At 44.4% G+C, this 20,872-nt stretch overlaps 1 protein-coding gene across 2 annotated transcripts in view; it reads right to left on the bottom strand.

Moving 5' to 3' along the window:
- Nucleotides 1-20,872, bottom strand: part of TSPAN9 (tetraspanin 9) — a 285,562-nt gene that overhangs the window by 195,169 nt on the left and 69,521 nt on the right. The window contains exon 2 of one of the 2 annotated variants that reach the window (XM_030538453.1): nucleotides 15,864-15,944. The exons of the other annotated variant lie outside the window; for it this stretch is intronic. The gene's annotated coding sequence lies outside the window, so the exon portion shown is untranslated. The remainder of the gene's footprint in view (nucleotides 1-15,863; nucleotides 15,945-20,872) is intronic. 2 annotated transcript variants of the gene reach the window in all.

Below are 20,872 nucleotides of genomic sequence, written 5' to 3'. Positions count from 1 at the left end.
GATAAGTGGTATTATCTCTATTTTATAGAACAGAAGCTGAGGGACAAAGCATGTAGAAATGCATGTCTGCATTGAAATTATTTTGCAAGTTTTGTGTATCCCCATTAAGTGACCCACAGCTGTTGCTCGAGCAGTGTGTACACACTACTTTGTTATCCCGCAATTATGCTATTATCTCCTCATATCTTTGAGGCCACAGTGACACTCTGAAAGAAGCACTAAGAATTCTGGCCAGATGTCCCATGGTGCATAGCTCCATACTGTGCTGAATGCATTCTGGGATTTTTCACACCATGGAATACCTGTTGGACAGCAATGGAATTGTGGAGCATTAAGTCAAACTACATAATACCCATGATTTCTCTTGTTTCACCCCATCATCTATATGGCTTTTGCGAGACAGAGCCATTTTCAAAGCACTCTCGGGCAGCATGGAGGAAATGTCTATGAGTGCTGCAACTCTTACAGAAGTGAATATAAACAGGTTACTGCAAGCAGATCTAAATCCAATGCAATAACTTCAGAACCTGCATAATAAGGGAACGAGAGCTGGAGGAGGCTGAAATAGACTCTTCTGCTGTATCGTCTCCTGGAGTAGCTTCAATAGATGGAGTGCCACTTCAGGGCTTAGCCAACTAGCACTGACTGGTGGAACACGATAGAGCTGCAGACCTTGGATGACCGGCACAGGCAGCAGAATTTCAGTATGTCAATAGCTGCTTTCCTAGGAATCTGTGCAGAACTCGCTGTAGAGCTGCAGCAACAGAACACCAACTTGAGAGCACTCTGAAGCATGAAGAACAACATATCTGTTGTTATCCAGAAGCTTTCCACTCCCAGCTGCTACTGGTCAGCAGCCAATCCATATGGTGTTGGCAGATTAATCAGCAGGGTTGGGCAATGAATAGGAGGTTACTGATGGATTTGCATGATTGGGATTACCAAATTGTATTGTGGCCAGTGATGGGACCCACATGCCTATTCTCTATCCCCGGCCCAAAGCCTGAGATTTCGTAGACAGAAAAAGTTCTCTCTCCATGGTTCCGCAAGGCCTGGTCCATGACCATGGAAGATTCAGCAACATTCATGTGAAGTTGTCTGGAAATGTCCATTACACCATGTTCTTTAGAAACTGGACTGTCTTCTGCTCTGAGGAGTGAAACATTTGCTCCCATGTTCTCTATGTATATTGATGGAGTTGACATTCCTCCAGTCACTCTGGGAAACCCAGCTTTATCCTCTGCTATGAAGCTTTTTACTGGACACTGGGATGGGGAAAGGACCCCTTTGGCTATACCCTGACCGAATATTCTGCAGAATGACAGTGGAAAGAATGAAAAGAAAATAATTTGAAAGAATGAAAGGAGTATGGAGGAGCCTGATGCTGAGGCTGAAAGATAATGAGAAATACCTGACTCTTATGTTAGTTGCTTGCTGTGTTTTGCACAACCTTTGTGAGACCAGGGGGGAGAGCCTTGTGGATGGATCAGAGGAGGAGGCGGGCAGATTTGCTGAACACTTTGAAAAGCTAGAGACTGGGCTTTCTGTAATGCTACAACACTCATGGATACAGAGTCAGGGATGCATTGTGCTCATTCTCTCAGGAGAAGGGCCACTTGTGACATATAGACTTCTGCATAAGATTTTATTCAGGACTGCAATGCTGCAAAGCTTTTATCATGCTTCATGTGGAGATTTTAGTACACTGTATGTGAGGATTATATTTTAGTGAATGTATGGTTTTATGACAGCAAGGGCATTTTAATTAATTGTTAAAGATTCAGAACTATGAATGCAAAGCTATTTTCAATTAATTTTTAATAAACAACAGTGAATGCAGCAATTTAAACATGGGGAACAGTAAAAACATTGTATATGCATAACAATGTGTAAAGATAAAGCTAATTAAAACATAAAAACAAAGTGAACTGTGCAGAAAAGTTTGTGCTTTCAAAAATCACAAATTACTGTATGTAGGGAGCTCAGAAATTTTCTCTGCATCTTGAGACATGGAGTGTTGATAGAAGGGCATTGCCCATGTGGGTGAGGGAACTAAGGGTATCACTCGTTATCCACAATTTTTTGTTCTATAGCATAGAATGCCCAGAAAGAGGGCCTTTTGTAGGCAATGTTACCTCCTTGCTCTGGAACACACTATCTGCCACAGATTCATAGGCTTGGCACAGTCCCTGACCAGAGTCACCATCTTCTCCAGGAGGGTTGTTTACCTTTCCATCATCTCCGGAAGCTGAATCTACGAAGACCTACCCCTTTCCTTGTTCTGTTCTCTCTCTTCTTTGCGATGCTTCAGGAACCCTTCCCTCCGTTCATCCATCTTTTCATACATCTCTTGGGACGTGAACAAAAGTTCTTTGAACGTATCATTGCTTGAGCTCCTTTTCCTCCTACACTGACTGAACTGATGTTCACTCAATGTTAGTACTGCTTATCCTTGGTCACCACAAGGAATCAGTTGCTATGAAGAGAGAAAAAGGACAATGAATTGTTGTCCAAATTGTAGTGTCCTCAGGGCCGCCCAGAGGATTCTGGGGGCCTGGGGTCGTAGGCAGCAGGCGGCTCCGGTGGACCTCCCACAGGCGTGCCTGCGGAGGGTCCGCTGGTCCCGCGGCTCCAGTGGAGCATCCACAGGCATGCCTGCGGGAGGTCCACCGGAGCCACGGGACCGGCAAGCGGCAGGGCGCCCCCTGCGCGGCAAAATGTCTAGAGCTGGCCCTGTTTGGCGGCGGGGGGTCCCTGCCGCAGATCTTCAGGGCACTTCGGCAGTGGGTCCTGGAACGGAAGGGCCCCCCGCCACCGAATTACCGCCGAAGACCGGGTTGCACTTCAGCGGCAGGTCCCGCTTCGGCGGTAATTCACAGGTGGGGGGTCCTTCCACCCTGGAGCGGAAGGACCCTCCCCCCGCCAGTGAAGACCGGGAGCGGAAGAAGCTCCAGGGCCCGGCCCCATAAAAGTTTTCCGGGCCCCCTGGAGCGAGTGAAGGACCCCGCTCCAGGGGCCCCGAAAAACTTGTGGGGGCCCCTGCGGAGCCCGGGGCCTGGGGCAAATTGCCCCTCTTGCCCCCCCCCCCCTCCCGGGCGGCCCTGAGTGTCCTTGCCAACTGCGAGAAATGTTGCTTTTACCACAGTTTTGGAATTCCATTCCCAGAGGCTCTTCTCTATCTTCAGTAAGCTTGGCAACGGTAAGACATTTCCATAATCTTCTCTGTTTTTGTAGGACCCCTGGGACTGCAGTGGGAGGGGGCTGACCCCTGGTGGTTGTTGGGGAAGGGAGTTATAAATGCCAAGTAGGCTGTGGGTGTTGGGGTGGCAGGGACTATGTAAAGGCTGCAGCAGAGACAAGCTAACAACTGCATGTACCTCTGCAGAGTGACCTGGGGATTGGGAATAGGTGGGTGAGGTGGCCAGCAGTCTGAGGCTAGTAATTCCAAGTGCAGTTCCATAGGTTGTCCTTACTTTGTTGAACGTTACCCTCTGCCCTCTCCCTACAAGGCAGAGAAGGATACTGTTCAAAAAGTCAATGGGCAAACCAGGAAAATATGCTGTGCCACTGTTTGCCAAGATGGTGTCCTCAGAGCTAGTGGAGCAATGGAAGGGGACCACAAGCTATTTGGGCTGTGCAATCTCCGTGGCACATTAGAGCACTACCTTTGCCCTAAATTCTCTTTTTTAACACCTGCAGATCAGCATATAGCACACTGCAAAATAGATAAGAGTTTTGCAGAAACCCAAGGATGGCTGAATTCCTTAAAGGGCCTGAAAATATATATTTTTTTAAGTTTGCATAACATGACTTCCAGCGCCTTTTCTTGTCTGTAACTGCCACTACAATAAGAGTGCCTTTCCTTCAAACCATCTTCCTGTTAATCGACCCAGTGCCACCACCCTGGCTGGGGTGACGGGAAATCAGTAGAGGAGATGACCAGGCGGGAGAGAGAATAACAAACACCAGGGTAGGAAGGTTGGGGGACAACACAGAAAACTTAAGTGGTGATTATGTGTTTGCATATTTAGAGGAGGGGGAAGGGATGGAGAGTATGTACACTCTCTGGAGTGGCTGCCATTTGAGCAACACGTGGGAGAGGATAAAAGCCCAGGTGGCGGAGAGATCAACATAGTAGCACCCTGACAGTAGCATCCTGACAGAAAAAAAGTTGTTTTAATCCCCCCAAACAGCTGTATAATATCACACAGTACTTATCAGAAGTGGCCCCCTCCACAGTTTGGGCCTCCAGTGTGATTCATGTGGTTCCTCCATCTGTGATTCAGGGATCCCCAGGACTGTGTTTGCCTTTTAGTTCACCAGGTCAACAAGATCCTGGATTTTGGAATCAAATCTTCTCCTGGTTTGCATCCTGGGGGTTTAGTTGGTGGAATCCACAAAATATAATGGTTCTGTGGCAGGATCTCTCCAAAATACATGATCAAGAGCTTCACAGTAGTTGCAAACCTTGCGAGCTCTTCAAGGAGGTCCTATTCTTGTCCTTCACTCTTTTGCAACCCAGCTGGAGCTCCTTTCCCTTCGTCTGGCACTGGTTTGGGTCCTGGTTGTACTTCCTCTCATTCATTTGTTCAAATAGCGGCTTGTAAGTTTGTGCACTGCAGGGGTAAGAATTCAGATGGGCCTGTACACTCTCCTCTCTCCACGGAGCAAGGAAGTCAGGAACCTCAGCATGAAACCATGTTGAAGTACAAGGCATGGCTGATCGGTAATAGGTAACAGGTTTATGAACTTCCCACAAACCAGAGTTGCAAATGACAGCATGCCAGCATTTAAACAGGGAGGTGATATCCAATCAGGATGACCCTGGGACAGTACAGAACACCCAGGATGACCCAGGTAGCTGACAAAGCAGTGTGGGATACTGGGGCAAGGGCTTGGCAGATGTGCAACAGTTGTTTCAGGATGGGGCTGCATCCACAGCTACTAATATGTTGCAAGTAAACTCATCTCATCTCTCCGAACCCACTTCCAAAATCGGTTTAATAATGTGTGTTAAAATGCCAAACGATTCATAACAAGAAAAACATGAACGCAAGGCCCTTTAACATAAAGCAACTCCATTTAACCCACAACAAATTTTAGGCATAGATAAACCCACAGAGACTTATCCAAGGTCACACAGGAACTCTATGGTGGAGTAGGCAGTTGAAACCAGATCTTTTAAGTCCCAGGCTAACACCCAACCCAAACCGGACTCAACTAGACCTTGCTTCCTGTCTACATATGCACACTAAGAAATGTTTCCCTGTGTTTAGTTTACAGTCTAACTAGACAAGATAGAAGAAGAAGAAAAATTATTATCTCCATTTTAGAGATGGGAAACTGATGCCCAGAGAGACGCAGTGACTGGCCTGTGGCAGAGGCAGGAAATGAATCCATATCTCTTAGGTCCCAGTCCAGTGCCTTAGAAAGGATGGTCCTATGCTAACAGGTCCATGTCTTCTAGGATTCTGGGACTCAAAATAATTGTAAATTACTGTGTAAAAATCCAAAAATTATTTTTTTCTGGAAAAAGTCTAATCATCAACTACTGAAGACAGACTTACATACACACACACACGCAGGACCACAAGATTAGTTTTGAGCAAAACTCTGATTGTGCTGCTTTGCAATTCTAAAGAATATGTCCTTGCACTCCAGAGAGGCAAGTATGGAGAGAAAAGAATAGCTAAGGGAATCCTCACTAACGCTGAGTGAATATCAGAAATTCCAGTTATGCCTATAAGAAGCACATATTATATTAGTTCCTAGCAAGGTCACAAAAGAGAACTAAGAGATGGACATGCATGTATCAGTTCTAATTTTTATGTCTCATTGCAAGACCTCTGTGTATCTTTTCTTCTCCTCTTTCTCCACTGTACCAAAAACACACACCCTTCTCTTTTAGCTTAACTAAAAACCAAGAACTTGTTGCAGTTACATTTCACAACCACCAGATCCTCTATCTTCCAAGAACTTAAGAAACTCTTACCATCTCTCTAGTCACTCTCCAGAGCTTCCAACATTTGATGATCTTTCCGCTACTTCATCTATGGCAAGTGAGACTGTGTTTTACTGGAGGTTTTAGACCAGACCTGCACAACTCATAAGGTGGCGAGGGCCATATTACTCCAAAGAAAACAGCCGAGGGCCAAAACCACCCTGGCCCCACTGAAATGCCCCCCAGCGCCGCCGATACACCCCCCCCTCCAGCACCGCCCAGCCCCCCCAAAACACAACCCCCGCAGCACTGCCCACTCTGCGAAAAACCCCCACCGGTGCCGCCTAGCCCTCCAGAAACAACACCCCCCCCCCACAAGCGCTGCCCGCCCCGCGGAAACAAGTCCTCCTTCCCTAGTGCCGCCCCGCCAAAACAGCAGCATTGAACCTTGGTAACGTGTTATAGTGGGCCCCTAAGGTAGTACAATTAAGGTAAAAGAAAAATGTCTTTTTGCTAGAAGTAGAATAAGATCTTCCCCCCACTTTGTAATCAATTGCTCTGTTGAATGAATGAGGTATGACTGAGGAAGGTGTGGAAGGCAGCACCTCCAGACAGCTGCAACCCTTGGAGAGAGGATAGGAGCCAGACCAGATAAGTAGAACAGGTCAGCCACCGACTCATAACTCATCTCCTCATCCCCCAATCCCCCGCTCACCTCCTCAGCCCCCCTCCCTCACCCACCGCTTGCCTACTCACCTCCCCCACGGGCCGCACAGTGAGCCCACGCGGACTGCATGCGGCCCGTGGGCCGTATGTTGTGCAGGCCTGCTTTAGACTCTGAAGGGTGCGGGTTATGTAGAAAGCATCTGTTACCAATGTCAGAATGCAACTATCACATGACAGGGAATTTGGCTCAAATAGAAAGCATAAGCCCAAGCATATTAGAGAGCACAGGACACTCCATCCTAAGATACCAAAGAGAAACCAGAGCAAGAACAGGAGAGCACCTAGGCCACGTCCAGACTAGGTATTAAAATCGATTTTAGATACGCAACTTCAGCTACGGGAATAACGTAGCTGAAGTCGAATTTCTAAAATCGAGGTACTCGCCCGTCTGGACGGCGCGGCATCTATGTCCGCGGCTCTCCGTGTCGATTCCGGAACTCCGTTGGGGTTGATGGAGTTCCGGAATCGATGTAAGCGCGCTCGGGGATCGATACATCGCGTCCAGACTAGACGCGATATATCGATCCCCGAGCAATCGATTTTAACCCGCCGATGCCGCGGTAAGTCTGGACGTGGGCTTAGGTCTAAAAGAAGAAAGATGTCAGACAGACACTGCAGTTTTATAAGGGAGGCTGGAAAATGGTTTGTAGCCTTAAACAGAAAGGCTTGGCATATATAAATAGTCAAAGAACCATTCACATTATGGAGAAGGATCAGAAAAGCCTTAGCAGACACCCAATCTGCATTTGAAAAGGGTCTGCCTTAAAGGGTCAGATTTTCAAAAGAGCTCAGTACCCAACTGTTCCCTTTAGGCACCTAAATGCAATGATCGGAACTCATCTCCCCTGCGCTCAAATGACTCCATGTTCTCAAAAGGAGCTGCTGGGTGCTAAGAGCTTTTGAATATCTGGCCATTTCATTTAAAAGACTAAACAGGAGATGGGTCCTTTTTAAAATCTGCCCCCAAATTTTACTACAAAAAAACCCCATGAAATACTAAATTAATATACTGTTACATTAGATTGAAATCACAGACAAGACAGGGAAATCCAGGTTAAATTGCAACCTAAATTCTAAATCCTCTACCATTACATGTTGTTCTGTTGGCTCTCCGCATTGATATGTATATGAGAGAATGACATGGTTCTATTACTGCCTGAACCCACAGAGAGGATAGGGATCTGTTATTATTGCTGAATGAAAGAGTTCCTCTATAGTTCAAGGGTTAGAGGCCTATGGCATGCTAATCTCAGGTCCCTTAGTGTGCGATTTACATTGGGATTTTTGTCTTTCTGCAGACTTGGGTTCTTTACAGCATAAGCACTGGTGAATAGGTCTAGGTGAACAACAGCAGAACACAGAAGTACACAGAATTAGGCAAATATGTCACAATTATAGTTTGTTCAATGCATGTAGGAAGAAAAACAAGGCAACTGTTGAATAAGAGGAGGGATCAAGAAATTATTCTGGCATAAGTACACAGTAACTATAGCACAGTGTCTGGGAAGAAGGTAAAGAGCAGAATGGAATATTAGTGTTGATTTGGGTGACCCACCTCGAAATGATAAAGGGCCTTTTGAAAGAAAACCTAGATTTTAAAAAATAAAACTAAAAAACTACTTCTCAGCCAACAGACACAGATAACATTCAGCCAAATGTTCACAAGAAGCCAGCAGAGGAAACTGGAGAGGTGTTTGCTATAGAAAAGTAATCATAGTACCATCCTTAATAAGGAAATCCCAGGAAACTGTCAGTTGGTTAGTGCAACATCAATATTAATTAAAAACGACAGCATGTCTTTGTAAAATTAATCCCATCCCATAAGTGGCTGCATTTTAGGGCTGCAGATTCCTGTATCTGTACTTTCCACAGTGTTTTTGGGTAGTTGGAGCTCTGAGCCAAGCAGGCCTATGAAACAATTTTTGTGTTACCCCAAATGCAACTGACTTTTCAATGTCCTGATCACACTACTATGTACAAGACCAGACAGAGGGTTTGGGGGCAAGTTAACAAGATAAACCTAAGACTTTACTGATGCATTTTATATTTAAAGAGGACGAAGGAGCATATAGGGGAAAAAAATCTTTGGGCAAATCCCATCCTCTTGCTGCAGCAGGAGTGGAGGCCAAGTGCTGTTTTGTTTTATAATGGGAGTGTGTGTGTAACATGTTGGTTTTTACAAAGAAGAGATGCATGAGACTTATTTTACAGGGAGCAGAGTACATCAGTGGTTAACGCACTACCTGGGTAGTAAGGAGAAACCCTTCACTGGAGGTCTCCTTCTTTCTAAGGTTTCTGTGGGTAGGTGTTTCACTGAGGCACTCCCTAGCTTGTTTTTAATTATCTTTATGGAGTGCAGGCAAATTTGAAAATGTTGACCTCATTTGCAATGCATTAGTTTCTCCATCTGTAAAACTGTGGTAACAACACATAACCCCTCTGTGAGGTAGGTATGACATCTAAGGGCTGGTTTACACTAAACAGGTCGACATAAGGCAGCTTATGTCGATCTAATTATGTGTCTACACTACAGCCCTCCTCCGACTGATGTAAATGCCCTGCTACACCGACATCACAACTCCACCTTCACGAGAGGCATAAGACTTATGTCGGTGGAGTTAGGGTGATGCAATGCCTGTGTAGATGCTGTGTTCTTTACATTGGCTGTCTAGAACCCAGCTGAGTATCCCTGGAGAGCTTGGCAGCTGGAGCCAGAGTGAGAGGCCTGGGAGGCTTTGCCCTGCTCCCAGCTGGGAGCCAAAGCCCAGGTGACTTCAAACCTCACTCCCAGCTGTGAGCCTGGATGAGAAGCAGGCGCAGCTTCAGACCCCGCTCCCAGCTGACAGCGGGGTGCCTCCCCCCACCTGCTCCCTCCTGGGAGCTGGGCAGCCTTGCCAATTTCACAGCTTGGTGAGCAGTGAAATTGACAAGGCTGCCCAGCTCCCAGGTGGGGCAAGAGGGGCCGAGAAGCCAGGGCAGCTGGACCCCACTTGCTAGGGGCGAGAATCCCCAGGTGGGCAGCTTCCCCCTACTCCCATGGGATACGGATAGGAGAGAAGTCCCAGGTAATTTCCTCCTCTTCCAGTGAGGAACGGTGGGTCAAGAAGCACCAGTTGTCTTCCCCCTCACTCACAGCGGGGAATGGGTAGGGGAGAAGCCCCTGGAGGCTTCCCCCACTCCCCAGGGGGAATGAGGAGGAGGGGGCAGCCTGCCGGGAGCCGATGGGGCAGCCAGACTGGGCTCTCAGCTCCCCGCAATGCCCCTCTTAGGTCAGTGGAAGTGCTCCTGGTGAGGACGCGCACTACTGACCCAAGGAAGGTAGTGTGGACATGCACCACCACAGTAGCTGTAAGTCGACCTAGGTTTGTTGTGTAGACATACCCTAAGTAGTAAGTCAGATGCTATGGGAGACTTAAAAATTCATCAGACTGCACACACAGCCCTTGTCCCAGCTGCTCTTGTTGATGCCATTGCAGAGGTGATAGATGGGGAAGTAGGGAAGGACCTCAAGGACTCTCTTTCTCACACACACACACACACACACACACACACACACACACACACACACACAGTGAAAGTGGAGGAGGGTTATGCAGAGAGAGAAAGTTAAAGGGGCTAGGATGGGGAGGGGACACTAGTACTTGCTGGACAATGACAAGGAGTGGAGTGGAGATGGGGGCTGGCTAGGAAAGGAAAGTGGGACTAGAACAAGGAGCTTGGGGTGAGGAAGAGACAGGACTGAGACAGGGACAAGTTGGAGGGGATGGGACAGAAGGTGGCAAACTCAGGAAGAATGGACAGAGGAGTGTGACCACAAGTGCACCTCCCCGCCCCCGAGCCTGGAATGGAACCCAAGATTTCTAAGTCTCAACTTTCCTCTGCTGTCAGTAAATATCTGTGAACCTCCCTGCCAAAGTGTGCATCTCATCCCCCTCTAGTGCTGGTCCACACAGATTCTCTTAGATGACGACAACCCACTACTGCTATCAGTTACTCTGCTAGCTCAAGAGGAAGAGATCTGTGTGGTGAATCTAAATATTCCAACCCTGCTGATGAATTATGTGGGTGTCAATATGATGCCAGAGGAGGGATATTTTTTTCAGTTTGTTTTTTTTTTAAATCTTATGAAATTACACCCCCAATAAAAAGTATGCTAAAAGAACAAAGGTTGCAAATCCAAGCACTCAACATTTTGGAAATACCAGAACTAAGGCTACCCCTTATGTGTATGCATTAAGATACATTCTTTAATTACATGTTCATATATTATTTTTTTCCACAGAGCCTCTGCTTCGTTCAGTGTACAGGATGGGGATGAAATAGGTTTGTGTAGTGAAGGAGGCTGTTGTCTATAACAGTGGTTTTCACACATTTTTTTCTGTTGATGCCCGCAACCCAACGGGGCTGGGGATGAGGAGTTTGGGATGTGGGAAGGGCTCAGGGCTGGGGCACAGGATTGGGGTGAGGGCGGTGGGAGGGTGTTGGGGTGTGAGAGGGGGTCAAGGCTTTGGGCTGGGGGTGCAGGCTTTGGAGTGGGGGCTGGGGATGAGGGGTTTCGGGTACAGGACGGGGTTCCAGGTTTGGTGCGGAGGGGGGAGAGGCTAAGGGCTGGGGCAGGGGATTGGGACATGGGGTTGGGGCGTGGACTTACTTCTGGCGGCTCCCAGTCAGCTGCACAGCTGGGGTGCAGAGGAAGGCTCCCCACCTGTCCTGGCACTGCGGACCGCTCTGTGCCTGGAAAGCAGCCAGCAACAGGTCCAACTCCTAGGCGGAGGCACACAAGCAGCTTCACACGACTCTCAGCCGCAGACACTGTCCCTATCCCCCAGCCAATGAGAGTGTGGAGCTGGTGCTCAGGGCAGGGGCAGTGCACAGAGCCCCGTAGCCCTTCTGTCTAGAAGCCGGATCCACTGCTGGCTGCTTCCAGGGCACAGCATGGTGTCGGAAAAGGTAGATACTAGCCCGCCTTCGCTGGGCAGCACCACCGACGGGACTTTTAACGGTCCGGTCGGTGGTGCTGACCAGAGCAAGGCGACCCAGAGCCTTATGTGCCGTGACACAGTACTGGGTCATGGCCCGCAGTTTGAAAAACTCTGGTCTACAGGACACCTGCCATATCTGATGCAGAATTTGGAAGGTGTTCAGTGCATGAGGCAGGGGATTGCAGGAACAGAAAGGATGATCCCATAGTAAGGGCAGCTGAATGCTGCCCGGAAGAACTGGATTCTATCCTGTCTCTGCCACAGAATTCCTCTGTGATGCTCAGCAAGTCACTTCAACCAAGCTTTTCATATGTGGTCACTAATTGTGTATTTCTCATTTTCGGGTACCTGACCTGAGATCGTGAGGTCTGCTTTGCAAGAGTACTGAGCACTCACAGCTGCAACTGAAGTCAATGGGACCTGTGCTTTGAGCATATAAAGTGTTATCTAATGCTCAGAACACTGAAAAATCAGGTCCTGGGCATCCCAAGTTAGGCATCCTATATTCGTAGATACTTTTGTTCTTAATTTGCCTGTGCCTTAGCTCCCCATCTCTAAAATGGAGCCAATACATACTCATCTCCCCAGCGTGCTGTCAAAATCAATTCTTTAATATTTATGAAGCACTCTGATACTACTAATGAGTCCCACAGAAAAGCCAGTGAGGAAATTAATACTGTATTTAGAGCAGGGGTTGCATATAGCGTGCAGTAAATAAGGCATGTGGCCATCCATTGAGCAGGGAGGCAAAAACAAATTACTAGTTAGCTGTACATTAAGTGAGCATGATCCATCCTGTGCACTGAATGAGGAGGTCCTGTGGAAACAACGGTATGTGGTCACTTAATTAAAGAATGTATCTTACTGCTTCTGTACAAGGAGGCTGAAAAAAGGTTGCACAGGCAGCCTTAATACTGGCACTTCCTAACTTTTGAGGGCTTGCCTTGGCAACCTTCAGAATGTTAATTTTTCACATCATTTTTTGGTATAACAGAGTGGTATAGCTTCTTCCCCATAAGACCAATATAACTGCATCCACACTAGGGGTTGTATCACTGACTAACACTAACAGGAAGAAACCAACATAGTTATAGCGATACAAAAACTATGTGCAGACCAGCCCTTAGATTTTAACCTGGCGCCATGGCAGTCATTTACTGTGCACAGAGGAAACAAATTAGAAGGAACATTAAGCAGAGAGAGCTCAGTCTCCACAGCCCACTCGGGCCATCTCCGCTGAAACCGCCAATAAAGGTGTAAGAGCAGCAAGTGAGTGGTTTTTTGAATTGCAACCCCCATGCACTAAGGTCTGGACTGAAACCCATTTCTCACAGACCACCAAAATCCCATCAGAGGGCCCTATCTTTCAGACACTACCAGCTGGGGCTGGACGCAAACAAGTGATTTAGATACAAGAACTCTATTATTGCCTATTATCAAGCACATGAACTATCTAGCCCTCTTAGATTCCCCCCCCTCAAAGCTGAGACAGAAAAATGATCCACCTGGGGATAGATCTAAGGCAGTATCACTACTGGGAGTTTCGGCATTAGAATCATCCATGATGCTCTACCACCGAGAGGTTTCCGAGGCTGTTAGACAGCTTTTGTTAATGAAATCTCATTTCATGCAGAGGTCTGGACTAGGTGACCTGGAAAGTTTCTTCCAGCCTTTAGATTTATGATATTCTTGAACACCATTACTGTCATGTCCATTTTACCTCAGTAGTTTCTCATGTAGGTGTATAGGAACTCAGATAAATAGGGGAGATATCTGAAGCACACTTTACACAACAAAAAAAATAGCTCAGCAGTGGACTTATATCAATGTGCGTTAATACAAGAAGTAGCACCATATATCAAATTCTAAATACTCCTTGTCTTCCTTACAATATTCTTGCAAGAAAGGCCATATAAGGATTTTATTAGAAAATAAGAGAATCTTTCCCTGATGGCAAGACCCTCATCAGATATGCTTACTAACAGCTGCTCTCTGGTGCAGAAGTTCTTAAGGGTTCTGCTAACAAGATTCTTATTTTTCTTTAAATTGTTCTGAAAAGAGAGACAGATGGTATATAAGCTTCTTGTTACAACTTCTCAGAAAATGAAGGGATCAGCTAATAAAACCTTCCCAACCACCACTTAAAACATCTCCAAGTGAAAAGTTAATTAAGTCCAAGTTCAGAGAAGATATCTGTTGGTGGGAAAAAGCTTTGATAAGGAGGCACTGACTCCAAGGACTGGATCTCACCACTACTTTGAGGAAGAATTGATAATGTACACCAGAGGTAGGCAACCTATGGCACAGGTGCCACAGGCGGCACGCGAGCTGATTTTCAGCGACACTCACACTGCCCGGGTCCTGGCAGCTCTGCATTTTAATTTAATTTTAAATGAAGCTTCTTAAAACATTTTAAAAGCCTTATTTACTTTACATACAACAATAGTTCAGTTATATATTATAGACTTACAGAGAGAGACCTTCTAAAAATGTTAAAATGTATTACCGGCACATGGAATCTTAAATCAGAGTGAAGACTCGGCACACCACTTCTGAAAGGTTGCTGACCCCTGTTTTAGACAGATCAGGACTACTAATCTTTTTATGGTTTTCATTTGGAAGGGGATTGAATATAATCTGATTACTGACAATATAGCTCCAAGTAAAAGGGGGTTGAGTAAGCTGAGCTAGAAAAGTTTTTTTAATTAACATTTAAGTGTAATATCTAGTCAGTGACCAAGGGTTTTTGAATGACAGAGAAGAAAAAGGGTCACTTGCATCCTGGGGGCCCTGAACTCAGGGAAATAAAGCTGGGATGTTTCCAAAACGACACCACTATTCCCACTCTGGAAAGTTCACACAGCTCGGCTTGGTTGTTCTATTGTAGCATCTGAAATAGCAAAGGGGGAAGGGAATCAAGGCTTTGGGCTGGACAGAGAGGGACTGTAAAATGCCTCTGATGTATGGCACAATGCCCAGGCAGCTGCTGCACAAATGCCAGAAGTGGGACCTTCCACTGCTTCAGCTGGATCCCTCTTAACGTTTTGAATTACAGATGGATACCTCACTTTATGGGATTCTGTTGGAACACAGGAATGCAGAGGCTGCTGCCACATGTGTCCTTATCATTCTAGTTTGAAACCCCTGGTGGGAAAATGGTAGGTAGGGTGACCAGATGTCCTGATTTTATAGGGACAGTCCCGATTTTTGGGTCTTTTTCTTATACAAGCTCCTATTACCCCCCACCCCTGTCCCGATTTTTCACATTTGCTGTCTGGTCACCTTAATGGTAGGTAGGTCTAAAATAACGGCTAAGGAGCATCTTCATATTTGGGGCTGCAGAAATTAATTCTTTCTGCTACTTCAGACACTACAGCCAGCTCCTGTTAATCTATTAAATGCAAAAAATACCCGACATCAATGCAGCAGTAAGATTGAACCAGGTTTTTCTGTTTTTCTTTTGTTTTAAAGATAGAAAGTAGAGAAGTTAAAGTTCTAGAGCAACACAATATTAATCAGGAATTGTGCAAGTTAAAGTACACAACCTTACAGGTTATCTGTATTTTTTTTTTCAAAGTGTGGTATGCCTGATTTTGCTTCTTTATGATGTAAATAAGATAAGCTTGGTCTTTTGGGTTTTGATTTTTAAATGTTTTCCTTTCTTAATACTTTAGAAATAGCAGGAAGGTAAAGTCTGATATTCTCTGATTTGCTGGAAGCCTTTCTTGGATGACTCCCTTTAATTTAACAAAAATTTATTTTCTCCCAATGTTTTAAAGTATTGCATTAAGTAGGTGTTAAAAAAACAGAGTGTAAAGCTTTTTAAACAGCCTGAATTTAAAAACCCTCTTTCTAATTTAACTAAATTTCATCTTCTTTGGTACACTACCCATTCTCTACTGATCAAAAGATTCTTGCAAGGTAGAAAAGAACTGAATTTCTAATGTAAAAAATCAGGGAGAAAAAAAATCTAAAGGCTTTCAAGCCTTCTTTATACATCATAAACCAGGAAAATGTACACAAACAGGACTTTCCTCTCCTTTGCAGGTCCCCTTTAACATAGCAATGACACAGTTTGTAAATTCTATTCCTTGATTGTTTTCAAGAAAAAGAAAACAAAATAGTCTGTGAAGAATTCAACATAGTTCCAATAAAGCTTCCAAGCTTACATAGCTCATTGAAATGAATGGGGTTAGAGAGGGTTGGAGTCCTACCTTTCACCACAGCTACTGTTGACTGGAAATACTTTGCAAGGCTGATTTAACAGGGCAACAGCACATCTGTTTATCCCACAACTGAAAAAGAAACATTTTTTTTCTAAACAAAAGCTCAGAGTTTACTGAATGTAGCAAATGAGAAAAACTCTGGGGATCAGTATTAGAGAATGTTAGGCAGGGGTTACGATAAACTGCTTGCAACTTTAACTAGAATGTTTCATACCAAACTCTATCAAAATGCCACATTTATCTTCTATAACTTTTGAGAAAGTAGGTATTCCTCTGGTCAATGTAAAGCCAATCTGGAAAGGATCACTTTTAGAGGTCTAGTAAACCCACTGCAATATACCATAAAGTAATAAAAATGGCGCTCAGAGCCTTTTCCCTTCTTTAATGCTTTAAAGGAAAGGTACAAAGAAAGTCCACACCAACACTCAAATTGGTAGATGGGCAGGACAGTGTGGAAGAGGGCAATTTCCTCTCATGCTTTTCGCTTAGCATACTACTTGCACTCAGGGCTACCCTGATCTTTAATATGGAGGTGCTGCCCAGGGAACCCACAGGCCTCACATGTAGTGTTTGATCTTCACTGGAGTTGCCAGGGCAACTCCTACAGCTGCACCTCGCTCCACCTTATGTGTATGATGTACACACACAAGGCTTCTGATTGATCACCAATGTGGATCTTGACAGAGCAAGATTTGGGCACCCTCTGAGCTCCATTAAAAAATCCTCCTGTTCTGCAGGAGTGATCTGAGCGGAAGTTCTTGTGGCTGCTGCACTGGGCTAGAGAACTCATGAGATATGGGGTGTACTCCTCGTTTACTGTGACCTGATGCAAGTCACTTACGCCCTCTGTGCCTTGTTTCCTCGACAGTAAAACAGGAATAATGATACTTCGTTTGCCCCACTTTTTGTCTGCCTTGTCTATTTAATCTATAAGCTCTTTGGAACAAGGACTCTCCCAGATGGCTTGCCTTCACTACAAAGTTAACTCGGGCTCTTACTTGCGTACACTGCCCTTCATCTGGCTCTCATGCACACATAAAAGCCTCTCACCCGAGTCTGGTGGTGCTTTACACCCAGGCCCATCCTGGGTCTATAGGCTAAAGTCCGATTTCTGCTTACAGGCGGGCTGATAACTGCCCATTTTACAGTGAGGACTCAGACTAAACCACTCAAGGGCCAACAGTCCTCCAGTACCTTCCCACAATTTGCCCAAAAGGACAGACAAGTTCTCCCACAATTCACTGGGAAATAAATCAGAGCGGCTCAGCTCACTGCCCCACAAAGAACCCTGGGATGTGCCCCAAGGGTCCTAGCAACAAACACAGGTGAGTGGTGCACAAGTGTGGACACAGTTCAGTGGACATATTCGAGTCTGGCTCTGCAGTGTGGCCACTAACACCCAAGTGCCAGTCCCCTGGGTTAATTCTACAGTGAAGACATACCCGTAAGGGAAGCATGTACAGTGCCTAGTACTGGGGCCCAATGATCTTTGTTGGTGCCTTTAGGCGCTACTATGCTATAAATAAATGTTTTATTCACCACCAAAAAAAATATATTAACACTAAGCGTAACAAACAATAGTCAATTGTGTTGTCTGTCATTTCAGGCTGGATAAGTGTTCAGTGACTCAGACTGGAAAGTACAAAAAGGCAGCAGCAACAGGAATTTTACCCAATCTCGATTTTCCTTTTGGTTATTTCATCACTTAGGGAAACATTATTAGAAGGAGAAACCGCTGAGAGCACTACTGACAACTGCTCCCAAATCCTCTGTTGTGATCCATCACTTCACAGCACCTCATCTTCTTGTGCAGTTTTTTTTAAACAACATAGCTGTACCCTGAACAAAAGGCCCAACTAATATTCACTCATTCATTTTATTAATTTCTGCTGCCTAGTCAGCACCCTATAATCATTTTAATATATGGGATGTGGCAGTTCAAAATAAAAGTCTTCAATTTATTCTAAGTTACAGCTTGTTGGGCATAAATCACACAGCACTGGATATTCTGCATGATAATAGGACTTAGAAAACTACAATTTTTGATCCTAGCTTGTACTGCAGACTAAACGGTTGGAGATTTATTTAGCCCATTTATAAACACCCTAGTTGGCTGGCATTGTGTGAATAAAATCAGTACAAAACGCTACAATCAAAAATAAGATCCAGCTAGCCCAAACGGGCTACCAAACGGAAAATGAGGAACTGCACAAAGGTAACTAATGCTGCTAACTCTTGCAATTTTACCATCAGCCTCTCAATATCTGGCTTTGTTTAAAGCCTCGGCTCCTGGAATCTGTGTGATTATAATCTTAGCTTTAATTTAAAAATAAGTTTCTACCCCTCAAGCAAACCAGGACTCAATCAGCACATATTTTTCTAACAGGTGCCAACTGATCTGGGGTGGGGGGACAGCGCTCTGTACAAGACAGTTTCTGCATCAACAAACTTGCCATCTAACACAACAGATAACACTGGGAGTCCCAAAGGATGGTGCTAGCTAGGAGTTTGGGAACGAAAACCTGGCCCCATTGATTTCAATGGAAAAACTTCCACTGACTTCCTGATGAGTCAAGCTTTAACCATGTAGTTTTATTGACACAAATTAGCATGTGTTGGCCTTGTGGAAGAAGTGAAACTTCAAGGGTATTTTAATGAAGATAGTGGCAGATGGCTGCCACTTTTACAATAAGTGTTCTACAGTTCTCCTGGTTCTATCCCACTATAGGATTCGCATTAGGGTGACCAGATGTCCTGATTTTATAGGGACAGTCCCAATATTTGGGGCTCTCTCTTATATAGGTTCCTATTACCCTCCACCCTCTCTCCTGATTTTTCACACTTGCTATCTGGTCACCCTAATTCATATACACACAGAAGCTCTGATTTGGAGTGGGAAGCATATTACCTTCAGTACTTTGAGAACTTTGTCCTACAAGTTATTAAGCAGTTTAAAGAATAGACATTATGGATACAAATTGGATCACTCGCCAACAGACGTCGAGATTATTTATTTCTTTGCAAATTTTTTCACACATTTATGAAAGCTCTGTTAAAATATTTTTAGAAAACTATCTAGCACAACATACAATATTAATTGTGCAACTAGTAATCACATGCAGACATTATCAATATTTCACCTCAAAAAAGTGCTAAAAAACAAATCATCTTATAAAAAGAGTGGTAAAGGTCAGAAATTGTTATTGGCACAACTATGGTTATTAAAGGCCAAAATTAACTTGCTTCCTTAAAGCTATGGACAAAAGTTCATATTTAAGCTTGATTTCCAACGATGCAAAGTATTCACAACTTTCACTGAAATCATCTCCCAAAAGATGCTAAAATATGGATTCAGGTGCCAAACTTTAGGCACAAAACAGGACTGAATAATATTAATTTTATCACAGAAAATTGAGGGGGGGGGATTTAAATTCAGGCTTCTGATCACACCTCTGGCTTTAATGTTTACTACTAGCACTGCAAATATTTCATATTCAGACTCAAGTGGACAGCTCTTTAAAAAAAAGAAGACAAATACAGCACTGTAAAAATTAAAGGTGAAATGCTGGCTCCACTGAAGTGAATGGGATTTTTGCCACTGACTTCAACAGAGTCAGGATTAAGATTTCAAAGACAACGTGCTTGAATTCATTAAAACCAAACATTATAGGACTCAAACATTAAACAGAAAGAAAAGCCAGGAGAAACTAGTGATCCAGTGATCAAACTTAGTTTAATATAAAAGATTAGTGGGGGAAACCATTTTAATTTATAACACACACTGATCAAGTGACAAGGCCCCGCTTTAAAAAGGGGGAGGGAAAGGCACATTTAACACACACGCCTCTTGTTGATCCAAATGAGACAAATCCATCATCACATTCTAGGGACTGATTATTCTTAGAGGTTTTCTAACGCTGAAAATAAAAGGGGGCACTAATGTTCATGAGGGTGACAGAAAACCTACCAGAGTAAGAAATTTTAGACAGAGTTATTTACAGATATTTTCCTGTGAGAAAAGAATGGAAAGAATGCAGCTGGGACCATTAACAAATCCACTAGAATACCAGTCTGTGCATTATAGACAGTAGATTTCATGAAGGGGGATGGTGGGAGTAGAAATCCAAAACTTTAGCCTGTAATCAGAAAAATCCTGCTTTAGAAATTTGAACCAGCAGCTAGAAACATGTAACATAATATAGAACCCTCCTTAAAGGTACCCAACCTCCACAGGCATTAGAAACAAGAGAGCGCTTATACTGTGTTATGTGAGGTCTATGACTGCAGCCAATGAAGGACTGAAAATTTAGCTGAAATAAAGCCAGAGATACTAAATCCTTTTATTACCCTGCAGGGACCTATTCACAAAGAAATGACATGAACAAAATCTGTGTTTCCTTACTTTTTGTGTGTGAATGGTGCCGCATATCATGTGTGCAATTCATCAATAAAAAAATGTTGACAGGACAGAAGTTTAAATATATGCACACCGTTAAACAGAACAAATAAGATTAAAAAATTAAATAAAAATGACCTGAAGTGACATTTTGAGTGAATTCTCTAGACCTATTTCTGGAGATCTGGGTTCAAATGCAGTAATGGCATAGTATAGTTTACCTTTTGTATGGCATTTGATATGGTTCTGCTGAGTGTTCTCATGGGGTAACTAGAGAAATGTGTATGCAACGGAACTACTATAAAATGGGTATACAATTAAAAAAAACATAGAAGCTATTAATGGTTCAGTGTCAGCTAAGAGGAAGTATCTAAGGAGGTACCACAGGGGATCCATTTCCAGTCCAGTGAATAGTCAATGATGTAATTGCCATCCGAGAGAATGGAATGGGGAATATATAAAAAAAAAGATCTGGGGTTGATACAAGGTTGGGAGAGACCACCAGTCTTTGGGAGGTTTCAGAGTAGCAGCCGTGTTAGTCTGTATCCGCAAAAAGAACAGGAGTAGTTGCGGCACCTTAGAGACTAACAAATTTATTTCA

The sequence above is a fragment of the Gopherus evgoodei genome, chromosome 1, assembly GCF_007399415.2.
Source record: "Gopherus evgoodei ecotype Sinaloan lineage chromosome 1, rGopEvg1_v1.p, whole genome shotgun sequence".
NCBI classification, from domain to species: domain Eukaryota; kingdom Metazoa; phylum Chordata; order Testudines; family Testudinidae; genus Gopherus; species Gopherus evgoodei.
This window is presented reverse-complemented; position numbering and strand designations above follow the sequence as displayed.